This window comes from Pipistrellus kuhlii, unplaced genomic scaffold, assembly GCF_014108245.1.
Source record: "Pipistrellus kuhlii isolate mPipKuh1 unplaced genomic scaffold, mPipKuh1.p scaffold_m20_p_8, whole genome shotgun sequence".
Classification (NCBI taxonomy): domain Eukaryota; kingdom Metazoa; phylum Chordata; class Mammalia; order Chiroptera; family Vespertilionidae; genus Pipistrellus; species Pipistrellus kuhlii.
Window position 1 is genome coordinate 43,178,287 of NW_023425584.1, and position 20,904 is coordinate 43,199,190.

General features: G+C 43.7%; 1 non-coding gene across 1 annotated transcript; it reads left to right on the forward strand.

Moving 5' to 3' along the window:
• Positions 1–17,081: 17,081 nt before the first annotated feature.
• On the forward strand, positions 17,082–17,206 carry LOC118711978. Its single transcript, XR_004985916.1, has one exon. It is a non-coding gene; the product is annotated as a U6atac minor spliceosomal RNA (small nuclear RNA).
• Positions 17,207–20,904: the final 3,698 nt, after the last annotated feature.

A 20,904-nucleotide genomic window follows, 5' to 3' on the forward strand; every position in this document is an offset into this window, starting at 1 on the left:
AATCAAACCCCAACAGAGGGCATTGCCTACCCCCTACTGGCTAGGAGCTTCTGAAGTGCTCAAGAGCCAGGCAGCATTCACAGACTAAGTGCATCCAGGGGTAACACTTCCAGCCCGTTTAGTTGTAAATCTCCTGTTGCCCAAACCCCAGTGCACCCGAGGATGGCCACTCCGATCAGAGACCTGACATAAAGCCGGGGGCTGCCTATGCCTGGATCGATTCCAGCAAGTGCACTTTGTCTATAGCTCACACACCCTGAGCCAGGGAGCAGGTTTCCTGCAGGTCAGGAGGGAGCCAAGAGCTCGCCCAGGGCCATGGGAGCCCACACAGCCGCATGCAGCCGCTTTGGAGGTAAAAGATCACCCATTCCGTGTGTGTGGTTAATGCATCTCCAGTCCCCCGAGGCGCTCCTCTCTCAATATAAAATAATATCCAGAGATTAAAATGTCCCACATACACTGCAGCACACAGAATCCGGCTTTTAGACACACGTTGACGCCATGGCGGAATCCTGCCACCTTCTGCAATGGAAAGGCCACTTACCAAGGGGGCTATTAGCATGGAATCCCACGTAATTGAATTGTGGCTTCAAATCCTGTGGCTAACAGATGGCAAAGTCCTGTCCTCAGTCCCTGCTCCTGCCCCTCAGGAGACATGGTGCACACTCCTGGCCCGCCACCAGCAGCCAGGCTGTCTTCAGCTCTGTGTCATGTGAAGCACTTAACTCTTTTTTATAAAGGAGCCGTTTCACAAGCACGTTTTTATTGCTGAAATAATAGCTCCAACCAAATCTTCTCGTTGGCATGTAAATGAATGTAAGTGTAGATGAATATAAGTGTCTAACATCCCAAACCTTCCAGGCTCCCTGGCTGGGAATTCTTGAGGTTTAATTTCCCATAAATAGAAGGCAAAAGAATTTAAGAAATAAAAGTATGTGATATTCATCTTGTTTCAGCAGATCCTATGTTCCTCGAGGGCAGAGAGAGGTTAGCTGGGTGATTGATTTACTATTTATCGAGTCCTAACTATCTTCATGGACCATAGAAATAACTCTGTCAATAAACTTCATTACAGGAAAGATGCAAGGCTCTCTTTATATAGGACCAGGCGACATTCCCTTTGATGCCTCTGTCCTTTATACTGGTTAACAACTCAAAAGAGTAGCTCTTGTTCTAAAAAAAAAAAAAAATTAAAATTAAAAAAAAAATTTTTTTAAAGTGCATAGAAAATACTGCGTTCTACTCCATAAAACAGGGATTAAAGTGCCTCCCTCTCTGAACAACCAGGCTGTGGAGGAGGGGCTGGGGACAGGAGCAGGGGAACTCATCATCCCTGAAACCGGTTCACATTCAAAGCACACAGTCCCAAAATCCTATGTAATTATGGGATTTCATACTTTACTATGGTTTCAACTGAACTGGATGTGCCACACAAGGAAATTTAAAAAAAAAAAAAAAATTTTAAACACACTCCAAAGCAGACAAATTTCTGACAGAATTCTTATCAAGGCCAGTATATGTGTGCTTGTGAATGCATTGTGCCACCAGCATAGCACCTGAAGGTGTGATCCTTAGGGAAAATCACCAAAGAAGGGACAGCTGCAGCTTTACCCACATCAACAAACACCAGGCCCATCAACACACAGTACAGCCCAGGCTCCGTCCACAACAGCACAGTCCAGACTCCATCTACAACACACAGCCCAGACTCCGTCCACAACACACAGCACAGACTCCATCTACAACACACAGCCCAGACTCCGTCCACAACACACAGCCCAGACTCCGTCCACAACACACAGCCCAGACTCCATCCACAACACACAGCCCAGACTCCGTCCACAACACACAGCCCAGACTCCGTCCACAACACACAGCCCAGACTCCATCTACAACACACAGCACAGACTCCATCTACAACACACAGCCCAGACTCCATCCACAACACACAGCCCAGACTCCATCCACAACACACAGCCCAGACTCCATCCACAACAGAGTGGGACAACAGCAAGGCCCACTTTGGCAGCTTGTTATCAATTCAGCGTGGGTGCTGTTTTGTAAACACATCTAATTTGGTTTTAAATTTTAATCCATTGCTGAAGGACTCCAGGCTGCTGAAATGATGAACCAACTGTTTCTAAAGCAGTCAGGTAGGCACCAGAGCCAGTCGGGGCTCCTGTCCTCAGATCCCTTTTTGGCCTCCCTCATTCCTCTTTTCTCTGATTTTCTTCTCAGCAATGTGCCCATGTTCCCAGGCATGTTCTCCAACTCACACCAATGACTTTTCTGTTGCTACCTGACTATCCTTCCTCTCTCTCTCTCCCTCCCTCCCTCTCTCTGTCACTCCGTCTCTCACTTGCATGCCCGCGCGCGCGCGCGCGCGCGCGCGCACACACACACACACATACACACACACACACACACACACACAGTGAAGTTCTTTGTCTCTTTCTCACCCAGCATTCCAATCACTGCCTCCTCTACCCTTCCACCTGAATCCACTTCTCTCCTTCTCGACATAAACATTGGCCTTTAACAAAAAAAAATCAGGCTGAGTGAGTCTGGGGAAAAGAAATGGTCTTACGGAGCTGATGGCAGGGAATCTCATGGACTGACAGATGGACTGATGGGCTGAGTGGGCTGCCAGCATCTCATCAACTGAGTATTGGTTCTCATAGGTAATTAACCCTAACGTGTGATGGTTTTTCTCAACTGATAAATCAAAAGGTGAATCTTTCCAAGCACGGCACAGTATAAAATTTGGTTTAACAAACTGTGTATCAGACCTGGTTCTAAAGGATTTGGGAAATATAACCACCTGTTTACTCTTTAAAATAACCCTGTGAGGATGGCATTATTGCTCTCCTCGTTTCCCAAGAGACTAAGGCACAGAGAGGTCAAGTACTTATCCAAAGTCACGCAACTGAAAGGTGACGGTCAGGATTTCCACCCAGACAGCTTCTCTCCAGACTCCATGCTTTCAAACACTGTACTCTGATGCTTCACATTTGATCGATTGCATCATTGTCTAACAGAGAGAGACATTTGCATTCATTTTGTATGTATTCTTTCTATTAAAGCCAAGTATTCCCTATCGGGAAAACAGACGACTGGGTTATGCTATTAGGTAACTATTACCCTATTTACCCTATTGGGTAAATATTTATCCTAATGTGTAACTATGTATCCTACTATTGCTCAAAAATTATGTTCCCCATCCCCCCATTAACAACACACATGTTGACTAGGGACTCTCTAGGCCACGCATGTCAAACTCGGGGCCACATACAATTCCCTTCCCAAAAAGCAGCTTCTCACAGAACAGGCTAAGGACTTTGCCCTCCTGCTCAGTGGGGTTTGATATAGCATTCCTGAGCGGCCCTACACGTATGGGCCACAGAACATAGCAGCCCAGGAATCTTCCCTAGAGAAGAATCGGTGTGGATCTAGAAAGTCCTCGTGTTCCTGCTGCTCTGTGGTCACCTGCCTCACTTCCTCTGACTCCAAGTTCAAGTGGGCAAATAAACCCTAGACCACTGGGGAATGCCAGGAGCAAAATGCCATCCTTTTCTGTAACCATAACAACATCGTCTGTTCTGTGGGCCCAGCGAGGTGAGGGAAGGTTCTTCCAAAGGGTGCTCTGCTCAAGGATCTTAAAACCCGGAGGCCCCAGGATGTTTCCTCTTTCAAAAGTGGATGGCTCTGCCTTTCACGGGAGGCGCAGCTCAGAAAGAAGCAGCCTGTGAAACCAATTAACTAATTGGAAATCACTTAATGACTGTGGCAGCGTTTTGGATTTCTGGCGTTGGCTCACAGCAGTCAGGAGAAATTGCTTTCCAATATTATGATAAGGTAGCTGTGGAGGTGACGGGGGCACGGAAGGCTGCTTCGGGAAACAATTGGCTCTAATGTGCCCACCAAAATAATGGTGACATTACGAGGTGGCTCTCAGTGAAGCAAGCGCAGCAGAAAAATCCAAAGACGGGTGGAGATGTGCTGAGAATGAGTGCCCGGCCAGAGCGCCTCGCAATGTTTGCTGAGAGCTTACAATATCCACATAGACCTCCTGCCATTGAAATTGCTCTCACGTTGAGAGCCAGGCACGCGCAGGAGGGGAGGAGAAGGGGAAAATGAAGTAAATGCTCACCCTAGAACAATTGTCCAATTAATTGTTTTAGTAAGAATAGAGTCCATGCTCACATTAGGGAAATAACCGAGTTAATTGCACCAGAGTTAACATAGCCAGAGAAAATAAATTACCCCAAACACCATATTTTGTCCATTTGCCATTTGTTTGTTTCAAGGTAATGAATTCTCTTAGCATATTTCTAAATTCATTAGAACCAAAATCATTTCTAGAATATTAAGCCATCTCTAGGAGCGTTGCCTAATTCTTTTTTACTTTATTTTTAAAAAAGAGATGTAGGTGGACAAGAGTATGGTGTTTACCAGAGAGAGAAAGGGGAGGAGGAGGGGGCAGTAAAGGGTGACAGAAGGAGGCTTGACTTTGGGTGGTGAACACACAATGCAATACACAGATGAAGTAGTATAGGACTGTACACTTGAAACCTAAATAATTTTATAATCAGTGTCACTCTAATAAAATTTTAAAAGCCTACTCTAGCCAAGAAAAATGAGGTATAGGGATATGCATAGGCCTAGGCAATTTAAAATTGCTTTAAGGTAGACAACTGGTTCTTATTTCTCCTAGGCCTCAGAATTATTTTGAGTATAGTGACTCCTTTCACCTCTTTTTGCCTCAGTTTATTCATCTATAAAACGGCCTAAGGCCTGTTAGAAGGAATAGGATTTCCAATGATGGTTGGATTTTGCAAACATAGAGCCAGGCTGCTATAAATTCCTCCATCAGTGCCAAACTTCCACCTTTTCCTCCCCATGGCTGCTACAGGGAGTTTGGGCAACAAAGACTCTTCCCAGAGACAGTTGCTCTTGTTTTCCGGCATGAGGGCAATTCTCTGTGCACGCTTCCCACTCCACTGCCTGCACGTGGGCCTTCCCTAGGCCCCAGCTTTATTAATTCAGTAATGAGCCAGGCGCATGGCTCCGCTGGGGACCGCCTCGCATGCTTGCTTTGCACCTGGCCATTACCCAAAGGTGGATGATGTTCTCTTTCCTGGCAGCAGCACAAATAAAGACAAGTGCCATTCACACAAACTGCTAAGCCAAGCTTAGCCCATCAGGCCGTGGGTGCGTGGTGGCCCTTGCCTCTCACTGCTCAGTTATTAGGTGTTCATTCAAACCATGTGCAGAGCCACATCTCTGGAAATTCAGCCCACACAACACACACAGCAAGGAGGGCAACATTAAAAATTACAATAAACCAATGGTTCTCCTTTAAAACAATGCTTTATGCAGTGGGGAGGGGAGGGAGACCTGGGGGAGATAAGAGATCAACTGAAGGACTTGTATACATGCATATAAGTACAACCAATGGACACAAAACTCTGGAGAGGGAGAGTATATATGGGAGGGGGGGCAATGTTAAAATATGTACACAGATAATAATTTAATAAAATAAAAATAAAAATAAAAATAAAATAAAACAATGCTTTATCCTAAAGGGAGTGGGGAAAAGTTTTAACTTATTGCCTTTCCTGGAGTTTAATTTCTAATCTGCATTCTAGATAGTGACATCTTACTATCAAAATGATATCTGGGCTGATAATTTTCACTACCAAGGAAGTTCATCCATAAGAATACTGAATTTAATGATTTACTGGGGGAGCAGCCACATCAAGAATTTCCTAGATTGGATGACCTCCTGAAACAAGAGGTAACCATTTTCATCCTCTTAATAAAAGAGACTCCAAAATATCCAAGGAGAAAGGTCCTACAAATAAGCCTTTCAGATGTGCTCAGACCATTTTCCAGGATGGTGCACCTGAAGAAAGACAAGCAATTCCACAGATAGCGTGCCGAAGCTTCTCTGTCCCACTTATTACGCGTTGCGCACTGACCCAAAGGTGAAGCGACACCCACGGAGCCAGGCGGAATGCCAACTTGCACAGCTGAATGCCGATTTGCAAAGCTCGGCACTCTGGGGCTTACCCGTCCCTGCTTAACAAATGGTGACCAATTTAGCCCATTGCTCAGAGACAAGACTGCGGCCAAAGTCTAACAATAGCTCTCCTCTCTCTGAGGCCTTGCATTAGTGAATGTTATTACAAAAAAAGAAAATATTTACCTAGGTTGTTACTTGTTCCCCTCTGCAGTCTTCTGTGGCTTTGCCTAGAAGCGCACAGTTTGTAGTTTAATTGGACAATTACCTAGCCAGAAGTGAATAATTAATGAACAGTCACCGTTTATGTTTGGGAAACTGTGACCTAATCATCGAACAGATAGCTGAACCACTAAAATAAATGACTCGTTCCACTCATTACCTGATCAGCATTTGTTTAGAGGTTCCTGGGCGCCCTATCAAAATTCTAATCAGTTTTATTTAAATTACTTTTTTTTTTTGCACTGCATTGTTAAAAATGCTAATTTATGCCTAGAACAGAATAGCTTTATTTCTTACCTCCTGAAGACACGAATGAATAAAAACATACTTCTACGGGGCATGAAAGATTTTCAAGGGTTCAGTGACTATTGGATTTTGCACTTACCCAAACACACCCTGAAACTCGGAGCTGAAGCTTTAAGAGACAAGGGCACTCAAATCTTCCCACAACAGAGCCGGTGGGGAGGAGGCAGAGGACCGTCCCAGCAGCACCTGCAGCCACCACTGGGGACTTCCCACCGCTGGGGACAGGAGCAGCTTTGAGGGAAGGAAGGGAAAATTAGGAATAATGATCCAAAGGGTCTTACGGCAAAGGGTATTGCAGAATCTCTGAGCAACTTCCCTGCATCAAAAGAAATTTCTCCACCTCTGCTCTGGCCCAAGATGATGGCCATCTCCACCAGAGAGCTACCACGCCGATGGGAACCCCACATCTCCTTTCACTACCAGTTTGGTCTCTGACCTTAGGACCAAAGTGCCTCTCTGAGCAATGACAGCAGCTCCAGCTACGAGAAGGCAGAAGCCGTTTTGCTCTCTGATATACATACAAAACCAGGCCACTTGCAGCGTAGGAGTGGCCCAGACAGCTCTCAAGTCATTTTGGGTCTAGACAGACCTCAGAAGAGAAAGAAGATGGAGAGGGATGTTCTAGAAGTAGCCTGGAATCGTCTCACGAGCCCACAAAATTACTTCGTACGATACAACGCTCCCCCACCATCCCCAGGCCTGGTGTCTCTGGAGAGCCGTGAGCCTGCTTGACGTGGGAGGCATCAAACCCAGGATTCACCGCTAGAAGCTTTTTTATTTTTCCGTTGTTGTTACTCGGCTTGTAGAAGTTTTTTCCTAAGCTGAGGAATTACCTTGTGAGGACTGACTTTCCAAGCCCAGGTCAGCAGCTGCTGGGGAGCTGGGGCTCCCTTGGTGGAGAGGGGACAAGGGAGGCAGGATCGCCTGGCTTAGGGCTGTGTGGCCCCGGGGTGGGAAGCACGGGTTCACTGGAGCGTTTAACCTCTGTTAAGCAGTGCAATGCGGCGGAGGCTTAAAACAAGGCTGGAACATTTTCTCGCTGATTATCACCTGGATAACCTGCTCTGTGGCGAAGGAAGGAGTGTGAGGAAGAAAGGGGCTGAGAGGCCCTGGGAGGGGAGGGGCAGCTCAGAGCACTGAGCAGGCAGAAAACAGCTGCTGTTTTCTCCTTGTCCGAGTGTGATTGGGGAAAGGCGGCAGAGTTTGCTCTTGGTATACTTCTCCTTTTACATAGAAATAGTATGTCCCTGATTGTAATAGCTTTCGCCGAAACAGGTTTGGCTCAGTGGATAGAGCGTCAGCCTGCGGACTGAAAGGTCCCAGGTTCAATTCTGGTCAAGGGCATGTACCTTGGTTGCGGGCACATCCCCAGTGAGGGGCGTGCAAGAGGCAGCTGATCCATGTTTCTAGCTCTCTATCCCTCTCTCTTCCTTTCTGTAAAAAATCAATAAAATATATTTTTTTAAATAATAGCTTTCATTCATTTTTCTTTGAAACTCATTCATTATTTTGAAGGGAAAATTTGTTGTATGAAATACTGCCCTGTTTCCCCGAAAATAAGACAGTGTCTTATATTAATTTTTGCTCCCAAAGATGAGCTAGGTCTTATTTTCAGGGGATGTCTTATTTTTCCATGAAGAAGAATATGGTACACATTTATTGTTAAATGAAAATAAAGGAAATTTATTACCTGTATATGGTACGTAGTACGATAATTGTCAACACAAACCAGACAAACTGTGAATCCTACAGTATCAAGAATTTACTCATTTATTCAATGACAATCATGTCATCATCTTCTGGAACATCATCATAACAATCCAATTCCTGAATTTCCTGGTGAATTTCTTGTGACTCCATTTCTTTCAGAATCAGTGGACCAAATCTCTCATGTTTAGCCTAGGGGGGCCTTATTTTCGGGGAAATGCCTTATATTTCACTCAGAAGGAAACCTGTAAGTAGGTCTTATTTTCGGAGGATGTCTTGTTTTCGGGGAAACATGGTACGTAATGACAGCATTTCTACAAGATCTAAGGTGGGGCTCGGGGAGAGGGAGCGGAGACAGGAGAAGCAGGCAGAGCCAGAAACAGCTGAGCTCTGGCCATTGTTGGGGACAAGAGGATCACTTGGGACAGAGAGGCTTCCTGCAGCCCGCCCCTTCCCGCTCCCCTTGCACACATTCCCAAAACGGGGCTAAAGGAACACACCTCCCTGCTCAGGACTAAAACCAACCCCACAAGGAGTCCTCTTAGAGTAATGTTTCTCCATCTTGTTTAAGATATAACAACTGGTTCTAGTACAAAATCATCCTCCTGTGATGTTTTTTTAATAAACCCAAAGCAAAGTTGGACGATGGGAGCATGTTTGTGCAGAAACCCTCACTGCCATCCCACCAGCAGACGATTCAGTCCCACCCACCACCTCCTACCTAAGACACTTAAGTCCTACATGAAGTTTCTGGCCAAATCCTTGTCTCCCTTACCTTTGAGTGGTAGAATTTTCATTGCTAATCTTCAAAAGAAAATGAAGTCACTGGGGGAATGTGTACTGTCGGCTGTATTTATCACCAAACGTTGGGAGATCCCAACACGTGGTCGCCATTGTGATTATCTTATTATTTTCATTGCAGGAATTTAACATTTAACTAGATAGCCACCATTTTCCCAGCTCCATCCAAAATAAATGATATGGGTGGGAAAGGGGTCATAAAATAATAGTTACCATTGATGCCAGGACAATCATTTGGCTATTCATTGCGAAAGGTGATGTTCTCAGTCAAAATTCTGCTCATATTAGAAATATGAGACAAGAGGTCAAATGAGAAGACATATTTCATCTGTGAAGTGATTCACATTTCTAATACATCAGTTTAGCCTCCATCCATATCAGTTATAAAAATATTGAGCCAAGCCAAAGGTAGAGGTCTCATTCCAGATTAAAACCAGTAATTATTCCATATTACATATATCTTACTGTTCAGTTTTTCTTAGCAATTACTTAAAAGATGAAATAGGGCCTGGGGTTGAGGTAGGCTAGAAGGAGTCAATGGCGGGGGAGGAAAGGAGACATGTGTAATACTTTCAACAATAAAGAGTTTTTTATTTTTTATTTTTTTTTAAAATATATTTTATTGATATTTTACAGAGAGGAAGGGAGAGAGGTAGAGAGCTAGAAATCATCGATGAGAGAGAAACATCGACCAGCTGCCTCTTGCACACCCCCTACCGGGGATGTGCCCGCAACCAATGTACATGCCCTTGACCGGAATCGAACCTGGGACCTTTCAGTCCGCAGACCGACGCTCTACCACTGAGCCAAACCGGTTTCGGCAAGAGTTTTTTAATAAATAATTTTTTAAAAGATGAAATAGGCTATGTTTCTTAGACGTGAAGATGGCATAAAACTAGGAGAGGTGGTTAATCTTTTCCATTCCACATGAATCAAAGTTTTGGCCAGGTCAGAACAAATGGCAGAAACCTAATACAAGATATCATGGCAATAAACGTAGCCCAGCACTTAAGTTCAAAAAGCTCTTTTAGGTGCATTACATTTTATCAGCAATTGTGTAACAAATCAGTGAGGCTCTAACTTTGTCATAAAATCAGTATAATGTGACTGCCCAAATGCTAATTCAATCAACAGACATCTAGTCCGAAACAGGAGAGGTGAGAGTTTTGTCCTTCAGTGGTCAGACAGCACCTCACAGGGACAGAAAAGTTAATTCAATCTCTTTTGCAAACTACACAAATGAGAACTAGTCATGTGATTTGACCTCTAGTGTTCTCAAATGAAAATGGAAATAAGATTTGACAAACATTCCCATAAAGTTGTTGTCAAATCAAATAGGATCATTTCCATAAAGTGTTTTTAAATTTATAAAGTATCATTGTGCCAGGCATCTGTTGTTTGTTACCCAACAAGCATCCACCTCTTCCTGCTAAATGCAATCCAACTCTCCTTTGGAGAACCTCCGTCAACCATTCTTAGCTGTGTAGCGGGACTAAACTGGCTAAGGCTGCAGAAATGGGCTTAGGAATGGGTACCTAACCCAATCATGGCCAAGGAGACATGCAGAGACTATGCTATGGCTTTGGAGGGGGCAAGGAGCAGCTCACTCCTTTGCTGCATTTGAAGGTGAGGCTTAGGATAACACCTACTACCCAGAAAGGAGTCGGCCAGGAGATGAAACTTACACACAGGGGAAGGCAGAAATGAAAGCAACAAGAAACTAATCACCTCATTTGATACCTCAGATGAAGCCAGCATTCCCCTGAACTGGACTGTTCAAAGCCCACATGGTCCCTTTAAGTCCATTTGAGCAAGGCATTTCTGTCACTTGCAGCAGGAAGAGTCCTGTCACTGTACGTTTGTTTTAATGTCTGGGGAAATCCAGTTATTCAAAGATATGAAAATAATAAATGGGAAAGTTTTCAAGTGAAGATCTGTGTGTGTGTGTGTGTGTGTGTGTGTGTGTGTCTGTGTGTGTGTGTGTGTCCACGCGCGCATGTGTGTGCATATATATTAGGTCTAGTAATAATTAATGTCGTTTTCTAATACTTTTTTTTAATCGAATTTATTTAAACAATACAACAAAATTTAATCAACAATATATTGTAGTTGCCGTTGTTTTCTACTACTTGTGCCCAACGCTCAGGAAGCATTTTAATCCCTCTGTTGTAAAATTCTTGTGATTTTGATGCAAAAAATTCGGTCAATGCATTTTTGAGGCATTCTTCATTATTAAAGTTTTTTCCAAGAAGAAAGTTTTGAAAAGAACGAAACAAATGGTAATCGGAAGGGGCAATATCAGAATATGTAGGTTGAGGGAGAACTTCCCATTCCAACTGGCGCAGTTTTTCAGCAGTGATTCTTGCAGTATGCGGTCGTGCGTTATCGTGGTGAAGAATTACGCCCTTCCGATTAATCAGCGTGGGTTCTTTTTCTCTTAAAGCTTGGGCTAACCTTTCCAATTGGGCACTATACACTGCACTTGTAATGGTTTGGTTAGATGGTAAAAGTTCATAATGAAGAATTCCTTTAAAATTCCACCAAACACACAACATCACTTTTTTCGCATGCAAGTCAGGTTTTGGCGTGGGCTGCGGAGCCTCATTTTTGTCCAACCATTGAGGCCGCCTTTTCAAATTAACATACAGCACCCATTTTTCATCTCCGGTAACAATTTGCTCTAAAAACGGCAAACGGTTTTGACGAGAGAGGAGCGAACTGCAAATTGTGACTCTTTGATTACGGTTGTTGTCGGTCAACTCATGAGGAACCCATTTTCCAAACTTTTGGACTTTGCCAAGTGCACGCAATTGATTGGAAATTGTTTTTAGTGAACAATTTAAAGTTGTCGCAAGCTCTTGTTGGATAATTTGAGGATTTTGTACCAAAAGAGCTTGAAGAGCTTCTTGATCAAAATTGGACACACGGCCTCGACCACTCTTGTCATCTAATGAAAAATTTCCCTCGCGAAATTTCTCAAACCAACGCTGGCATTTTCTGGCGCTAACTGCATCTTGACCAAGAGCACTACAGATGTTTTTTGCAGCCTCACTTGCTTTTCTTCCTAATTGGAACTCGTAAAGCATGCAGTGCCGAATATGCTCTTCATCCGCCATCTTCTTAGCCCTAGTTTTGCAACAAAAACCAAACCAAACACAAACTTTTTCAAGCAAAACTTGTTAATTGCACTTCACACGTTCTGCAGATACCACGTGTTTGAAGGTTATGTCAATACAAGTCAACGCCAAGCAAGATTTTAAACGAATGTTTAAAAACGACATTAATTATTACTAGACCCGATATATATTTCTTCAGTCTATGTTTAAATTGTGTTTGACTGTGATGCTTCTTAGATTGTTCGATGCTATGTTAGATTGTGTTTCCCAAAACAATCAAAATGTCATTCTTGACTATGCCTTGGATCCTAAGGAAGGACATAAAAATTTTGTTCTAAAGAGAATTTTTCAGCATTCTGCCTTTTGGAAAGCTGTGTTTGCAGCTCACCCCATCTCGTCTTCCACGTCTTCCTGCTGAGCTAATAGCCAGATCTCCAGCTAAAGCAGCAGTTCCCATCTCTGATTAATGGAACCTTTCTCCCCACCTTACTTAATGGCTTCCTCCCAGGGTGATTTCAATCAGAACATTGTAGGGAACCCCTCCTGGTGCCTCTCCAGGCCACTTCTATTGCCATCCTTTATATACTCCTCTTGGAGTATATATGGTGGGGGAGGAAAGGAGACATGTGTAAAATCCAAAGAAATTTCTCCACTCTCCAAGGCTGAAATCAATGTGGAATGCAAAGAATCTATAGCATTTCCTAGCCAGAAAGGACCTATAGCCATCAGCTAGCCCAGGGGTCCAGCAATAGCCTAAACTTGGCCCATCTGATTTTTAGTTATGAGCATTCTTGTAAATAAAAGTTAATTTGAACACAGCCAGGCCCATTTGTTACAGGTCATCTACAGCTGCTTTCATGCTACAATAGCAGCATTGAATAGTCACAACAGAGACCCTATGGCTCACAAAGCCTAAAATATTTACATCTGGCCCTTTATAATAATGTTCGCACACTTCTGATCTAGTCCAATTAGTTGGTTTTTAAAAAGAAGGTTGGGCCCAGAAAGGCTAGCTAATAGTAGACATGAGGCCAACCCCAATTTGTTCCATGTGGTGGTGTTTTTATGTTCTACTCTTATCAACCTCCTAAATTAGAGGTGGCTTGTCTTGTGACTCACATTTCTGTGTTTTCCCAAACAATGCAGGCTGCATCCAGAAGTCACCAATAAACTAGTTAAATAAATGCAAAAGGGCTGAGGAAATAAGGGATTCCTTCAGAGACTTCTGGTCTCTCAGGTAAATTTCCTGCCTCCAGAGCCTCCAGACATCTGTAGCCACAAACCAATCCTTCTCCCACTGAACATCAAGTCGTGATCTGTGATATATTATCCACTTCCCTGACTTGTGAGGGTCAATTTCCGCAAACAATTACATTCCTATTCAGTTGCCATCACCCAAAGAAGTCAGAGCAGAAGTGGGGAAAACATCTGTCCGAATCCCACCAGTACCTGCAGCACTGGAGGGAGAGGAAGAAGATTCTTTCGCTAGGGCTAAAGCATTACAAATGTCCACAGATTATAAACAAAGGAAAAGCAGTGTCAAACAGCACATGTGTAGTGTGGATCCCATTGTGGCCAAGGACTATTGTCCTGCTTGTCCCCATAACTGGAATGGTCCCACCTGGTAGCAGGGGCTCCCCTCAGGTGACACAGGCCCTCTGCCCAATGTGACTAACCCTTGCTTCTTTAGACTTTTATAGCCATACTCTCTGAGTCAGTAGGAATTTATTATCATTGCTCAACAGTATTGTCATTGCTCAACCATCTACATCGCATAAGAGACTTTTAACTAGGGGCAAAATATTGTTGCTACTCATTCATCCCTTTGTCCAATAACAATGCCTACAACGTTATTCTGTATTTGATAGTGCCTACAGTGGACATCAGAAGGGAAAAATAAACCTTATAACCCCATGCCAAAAGAACAGCCCAGCATTTTCCCTCCGCGCCACCTCTCTGTGGTCTAAGATGGCAGATGGCAGCCCCTCTCCAATAAATGCCCCTTTAGAACCTAACAGAGACATTGAGAGCAATTGTGGTCTATCCTCTCTCCTACCCAATGTCTTTTTTTTTCTGCTAATCACAGGAAGTAATATTTTGCCTGGGTTGCTTTGCCCATATTGGAAATCTAAGCCAATATGTGGCCTTCTGTGAGCTGCTAAGCTCATCGCGGATGCCTTGGCAGCCAGAGAAGATGCAGGGGGGCTCATAACTAGGCCAAGTTCAGAGGGCCTTTCCCACCCCAGACCCCACCCTACTGCTCCCATCTGGGGGTGCCCTTTTGCTCTGTAAGAACTCAAATAGGGTGGCTAGCCTGTTATTTTTTAAAATCTTTTAGTAGCATCTCTCCCCAGAGCTGCCTCATCACAATTATCCTCACCAAACGAGGAGACTTCACACTGAGAATGGCTATGGTTTCAGCCAGCACCAAATGTCTCTCCTTCTGCCTTCCCGTCTTTCCGTCTTTCCGATGAATCCAAACATGTGAAGCTCCCGAAGGAAGAGTAAACACACCGCCCAGGTTCCTTTCATCTCCTAACATATGTCATGACGGGGAGAGAAAGCCTGCCTCCCAGTCTCAATCAGCCATCCGTCTTCTGCAGCTTGAACCCTGCACTGAAGGGATGTCGAGGGGGAACTGGGGGAGGGCAGACTGGGGGCTGCTCCTGGGAAGATAATAGGGCCTCGCTGCATACCTGTGTCTTGGAGTCATTATCTCCCCTGCCAGCGCTTCTGTATTTATAGATAATGAGATCATTACAGGGCCACTATTCCAATTTGATTCAGACTTTAATATTTCTTGAAGGAAAAAAAAAAAAAAAAAAAGCATACGAAAGGGTTTGTGGTGCCAGCTCAATCAGACGTGCTGTTGATGGAGAAGTATTCAAGTGCAAGCCAGAAAAGGGAAAATAAATAATTTCAGCGAGGTTGCTGTCAAAGCCGCGTTCTCCTGTGATGATGTTTCCAGTGAGTGTGCTGAAGTGTCCAGAGGTGAGGGTGGGAAATAACAACTGCAGAGGAGAGGGCTGTGTCTGGGATTTTAAATAAGCCCTGCTCCCACCTCACCCTGCAGGCAAGTAGGGCAGGGCCTCCCGCCCAGACTGGGCTCCCAGGGCTCTAGGTGGGTAATTAGACCAGGGAAGCAGTCACTGCAGCCACCTCAGGAGCTGGAATTTAACCCTTGGTCACCCTCGGGGAGCATTACTTTTGTGTGATAGAACTGGGATGGTAAGACAGGTAGGCAAGACACTTCCTTTCCCCTTTCACAGCGCGTAGCTTCGCTTTAAAGAAGGGACTTCCACCATCCCTGTGGCCACTGCAGGATACAGGATAGGGCGGGACTTTTTTCCCTTGGTCCACATTTACACATGGCCAGAACGTCAATGTCTCTGCCCATCCTATACTCTTGCTAAGGTTCAGTAATCTGGACTTGTGTTTTTAGAAAATTAGAAGATCAAATGAAAGAAATTGAATGCAAAGGCCGGACAGAAAGGGGTCGCTCTTTGACTACCCACCCAGCCTCCAGGACTTCCAAGCTGTGGGTGACAACTAGGAAAGTGGTTCATCACAGGCTCATCACTTTTTGAATTTCACTCCGCTGACGGGGGCTCTCTGGCTGTTCAAACCTCAGATAAACCTGAACTGACTATTTCTGGGATCTCTGGTGTTTTCCGTGATTATAAACCTGAGAAGAGCATTATTTTAGCTATAGCGCTTAGTCCTGAACTCCTGGTGGGAACAGCATCTGGAGCAGGAATGGAGGCTTGTCATCACAACCAATGTGAAACAAAAGGATTCTGGGTATTTTTTATGGTGATTGTAAAGCACCCATTATTCTTTCCCTGGCATTTCCTAACAGGCTAAGCCAAAATAATATTGGAAGAAAATTTACAAAATGTACACATTGTCCACTGAGCCACCAAACATGACTGGAACACAGAGTTGACAGATTTTTTTTATTATTTGTATTGTGCTGCTACCTTAAAGATGCCTTAAAGATATATGGTTAGTAGGTAGTTCTGGTAAAATTGTTAAGGCCACTTTATAGACCCTAGTCTTGGGATGTATTCAACATTTCGAAATCGGTTTGTAAGAGAAAGAAAGGGAGGGGGATAGTGATCTCATGTCTCCATGAAATATAGCTAGTCCCCCACAATCTATATTGGGTAGGCAAGGAATTGCATTAAAATAGTCCTAAAAACTCTGGAAGTTAAACAAGAAAATGGAAACAATTTTCTCTCCCTACCTAAATCCACAAGTCAGTCATAGCAATCATTTTTAGATTAACTTCTTAAAAAGAATCAGCCCAAGCAAGAATTATTAATTTTCTGTCTATCACTCACGATGTGTGCATGTTTGTGTGTGAGAGAGGTTTTTCATTTATCATTAACATGGACTCTCCAGCTTGGCCAGCGTGGCTCAGTGGCTGAGCGTCAACCTATAAACCAGGAGGTCAAAGTTTAATTCCCAGTCAGGGCACATGCCCAGGTTTCGGGCTCCCCTCTAGTGTGGGGCATACAGGAGGCAGCTGATCAATGATTCTCTCTCATCATTGATGTTTCTATCTCTCTCTCCCTCTCCTTTCCTCTCTGAAATCAATAAAAATATTTTTTTTAAAAAAAACATGGACTCTCCAGAGGAGAATCCCTGCCTCCCTCATCTCTTTATCTGCTTCTGGTCTCCCCTCACAGCCTTAAAAGAAGAAAGGTCTCAATATTAAAGACCAACTGCATCTTCAGCCTCACCCTAGTCTCCTCCATCATCAAATATGTTCCTGTGCCTCTCTGCAGAAAATCCTCAGGCTGGTCTCCTGTGTTCAAACTCAGGCACTGCAGCTCTTCCATTACCTCGTTGTAGAAAGACAGCTCTTAAGAGACAATAAAATAAGCATCAGAAATAATAATGTAGTGTTGTATGAAAGGAGAGACAGTTAGCGCACCCCTCGACAAGGATGGGATAGTCTCTAGGGTCCCACAACATGCAGACAATTATAGCAGTGCCACCTACTTCAAGGTATCAAACTGTCATTTGTAAATCCTAAGAGCTCTCATCACCAGGAGAAAATTATTTTTTTTTCTTTTCTCCTTTCCTTTCTTTATATTGTATCTATACGAGATGAATGTTAGCTGAACCTACTGTGATAATCATTTCACAACATATGAAAATTAAACCATCGTGCTTATATGCCTTAAACTTACACAGTGACATATTGTTGCTTATATGCCAATTGTTCCTCAATGAAACTGGGAAAAATAATTTAAAATATTGTTTTTCTAATTTTCCATTCTGTCTAGAAAGACTATGAGTCACCACACTGGGGTCACAGCCCTCACTTAGTCCTGAACTCTCTGTGTGTCACTCAGTATGTCATTGAACCCTTTCAGAGCTCATTTCCTTTGTTGGCAGAAGGAGGGAGGAGTTCAGGTCGGAAGCCCTCTGAGATCCTCTAATTCGTATGCTCTCAGAGCCTTCTCCTCTGCCCCTCAGAGCTATGTGGCCATTTTTGCTCTGTGAGGATATGTGTGTCCTAGTCATTCCAAACAACTATCAGAAAGAACTAGCCAAGTTTCTGATTTAAAATTCCTCCCTTGGGATACTCTCTCATTAGGGACCCTAACTGCCTTCCACTCTAGAGAGAGGCTGAATTCAAGTCAACTCCTCCAGCCACTTATGGCTACAGATGGCCCATGAAAAGCAGTGCTTCCCCTCAGGACACCCAGCGGCAGATGCTCTGACTCTTGCTCCTTCTTCATTCATTTTGTTGTCTCTGATTTTGGTTGTAGTTGTTAATCCTCGCCCAAGGATACTTTTTCCATTGGTTGTTTTTTAGAGAGAGTGGAAGGAAGAAGAGAGGGAGAAAGAGAAAGAAACATCAATGTGTGATAGAGACACATCGATGGGTTGCCTCTGCCGTGCTCTGACTGGGGCTGGGGAATTGAACCTGCAACGCAAGTACATGCCCTTGTCCGGGAATCAAACCTGCCACCCTTCAGTTCAAGGGCCAGCACTCTCACCACTGAGAAACACTGGCCAGGGCTGATTTGGGATATTTGGGCTGATTTATTAATCAGCCAGTCAGATGTAACTTCTGAAGCCCCAATGGGTCCACTGCAGTAAAATATACATTAAATGTTGTGTGATCTGATGGAGGAGGTTGTTTTCATTTATCATAATATTTATTTTAATTTTATTATTGAAAGTATTACATAGGTCCCTTCTATCAAAATATTTTAAATCGCTAGTATCCATCTGGTAAATTAAAATAGTGAGGCTCATAGCTGTTCATAAAAGGTAGAACTTTCCGAATGAGCTGTATTATCTTTATCTTATTTCTAATCCTGCTGACCAAACTTTAAGGATCACTGAAGTCACCCAATAGATGCCTTCATCAGGTGATAAATGGCTTCCCAGGCGAAGGCAAGCTTTAAGCCCGCCCCTTAGAGTTCCTTAAGGGGTGTCTCTGCTCAGTCTGGCTCCCGTCACTTTGACTGATGGGCAAAACTGATGTAAGGAAGTATTTCTATCAAGTTTACTTCTTTAAGTGACTTGGTTTAAAAAAAAAAAAAAAAGAAGAAGAAGAAGAAGAAAGAAAGAAAAAAGAAAGGCCATCTTGCCAGTGATCCCTTTAAGCTTTTTTAATTACAAAATTCTTCTTTATGGTGTCACCGACCTCGCCTTAGCAGAGTTCATTTCAGAAATGTGCTGAAGTGGGTCCCAGCACTGACAACTCAGGCTGAGAAATGGTTTCAGTATCACGACTCTACATTCTTCTCCTGTCTGTGAGGCTCAGGGATTCATCCTGTGTGACTCATGCCTGCCCTTTGTGCATGCATGAATAAGAGATTTCAGACACGGAGACATGGCACAGGCACCGGCCCTTCCTGGGCAAATAAGACCTAGACCCCAAATCAGGGTGAGTGCACGGACTGTCCCCAGTACCAACTAATTTCCAAACGTGAATAAAGATACAATGCTTAGTGAGCTCTCCGATTCTCCTATTGGGCCCTAATCTTTAGCAAAACAAAAAATGTCACATATAATGGATCCTAAAATTAATGGCACATTTTGCTTTTCAGTTGATCAGATCAGCTGAGAATGAGGTCAGTCTCCTACCTCCTCAAGATAAGAAGTTGTCATTATTTGAGTCCACTTAATAGCACCACATACATTAGGCCTCAGAAAATACCTGTTAACTTAGAGGCTCAAAATCTGAGTCAAAAATAAACCTGTGACAAGTCATTCAGTCTCATCCTCTTTTAAAAAACTGGTTTTTTAGAGAGAGAGAAAGGAAAAAAGAGGAACATCAATGTGTTGTTCCATTTCTTTTTGCATTCATTGGTTGATTTTTATATGTGCCCTGACTGGGGATCAAAGTTAAAACCTTGGTATATCTGGATGATGCTCTAACCAACTGAGCTACTCAGCCAGGCTCTCATCCCCTAACTTTGGATAGGGCCACACCTAAAGCATCCTGCTCCTGTATCACTTAGGAAATGTCCTTGCCAGGCTTTGTTTATTCATTTACTAGATAACCATTTACTGGGCACCTGCTCCATACAAGACCCTATTCTAGGCACTAGACATACTCTGAACACAACAGACAATAGTCCATATTGTAACCAATCTCAGCTTCTGGTAAAGGAGACAGGCAATAAACAAACAAACAAGAGAAAATGCATGGTAGTGGTTAGTGCTATTTCAAAAACAAAACAGGATAACATAACCCAAAAGGTCTAAACTACTTAAATTTTAATAGTCAAGAAAGATTATCTGAGAAGTTGACATTGAAATTGAAAACAGAATAAAAATGATGACACCCTGCGAAGACCTTGCTTGGCTGGGGGAAGAACATTCCCGGCACAGGGAATACTTACTTCAAAGGCCCTAAAATGGAAGGGAACTTGAAGCTGTCAAGACATGGCAAGAGCAGTGTGATGGAGAGGAAGAGAGAGGCAGGCAGAGGCCAGACCTCACCAGGTACTGAAGACACGGTCAGAGAGCTTCATTGGAACCTGATAATTATGGGCAGCTATCAGAAGGTTTTAATAAAGGGACCTTTGTGACCTCATTTTTTTTTTAAATTGTACTCTTACTGGTGTGCAGAGAATTCTTTTCTGGAGGCAAAAATGGAAGCAGAGAGGCCACTTGGGAGGGGATTGCAGTGGCCCAGGTAAGAGAGGATGGATGCTTTTACCGGTGGGGTGAGGAGAGGGAAGGGGTGATTAGTAAACATGGAGAGAAGTGGGAATTTTGGAGAAATGTTTTGGAGATAGAAGGGCAGAATTTGCTGATGGGTTGGATGTGGAGAATGAGGAAGTCAAAAATGACTATCCTATTTTGGGCTAGATCATACACATTGAACCTGTTCACAACTTTGGCATCTAAAATAGTGATGTATCAGCCAAGTGGCACCAGAAGTAGGACTGATTGCACTGAACGTGCAAAATGCACCAGGGGAAACTGACTTATTTCATCAATTACCATCAGAAGAATCCTCCTACGGAGCAATTCAGTTACTTGGGAGAGCCTCTGAGCATGGCTGCATAGAGTAGTATCCTTAACATAAGCAGAAAGAGTGCGTTTCCTCATTGTGTCCCTGTAGCTGGGAGGCACAGGAAATAGAGAGTGGGCTAGAGATTCTGTGCTTTGTTAAAGTGAAGGGACAATCAGCATCAGGGACATTAGCCATGGCAGCACGTGGGATTGCTCAATGGTGTATGAAAAGAAAAA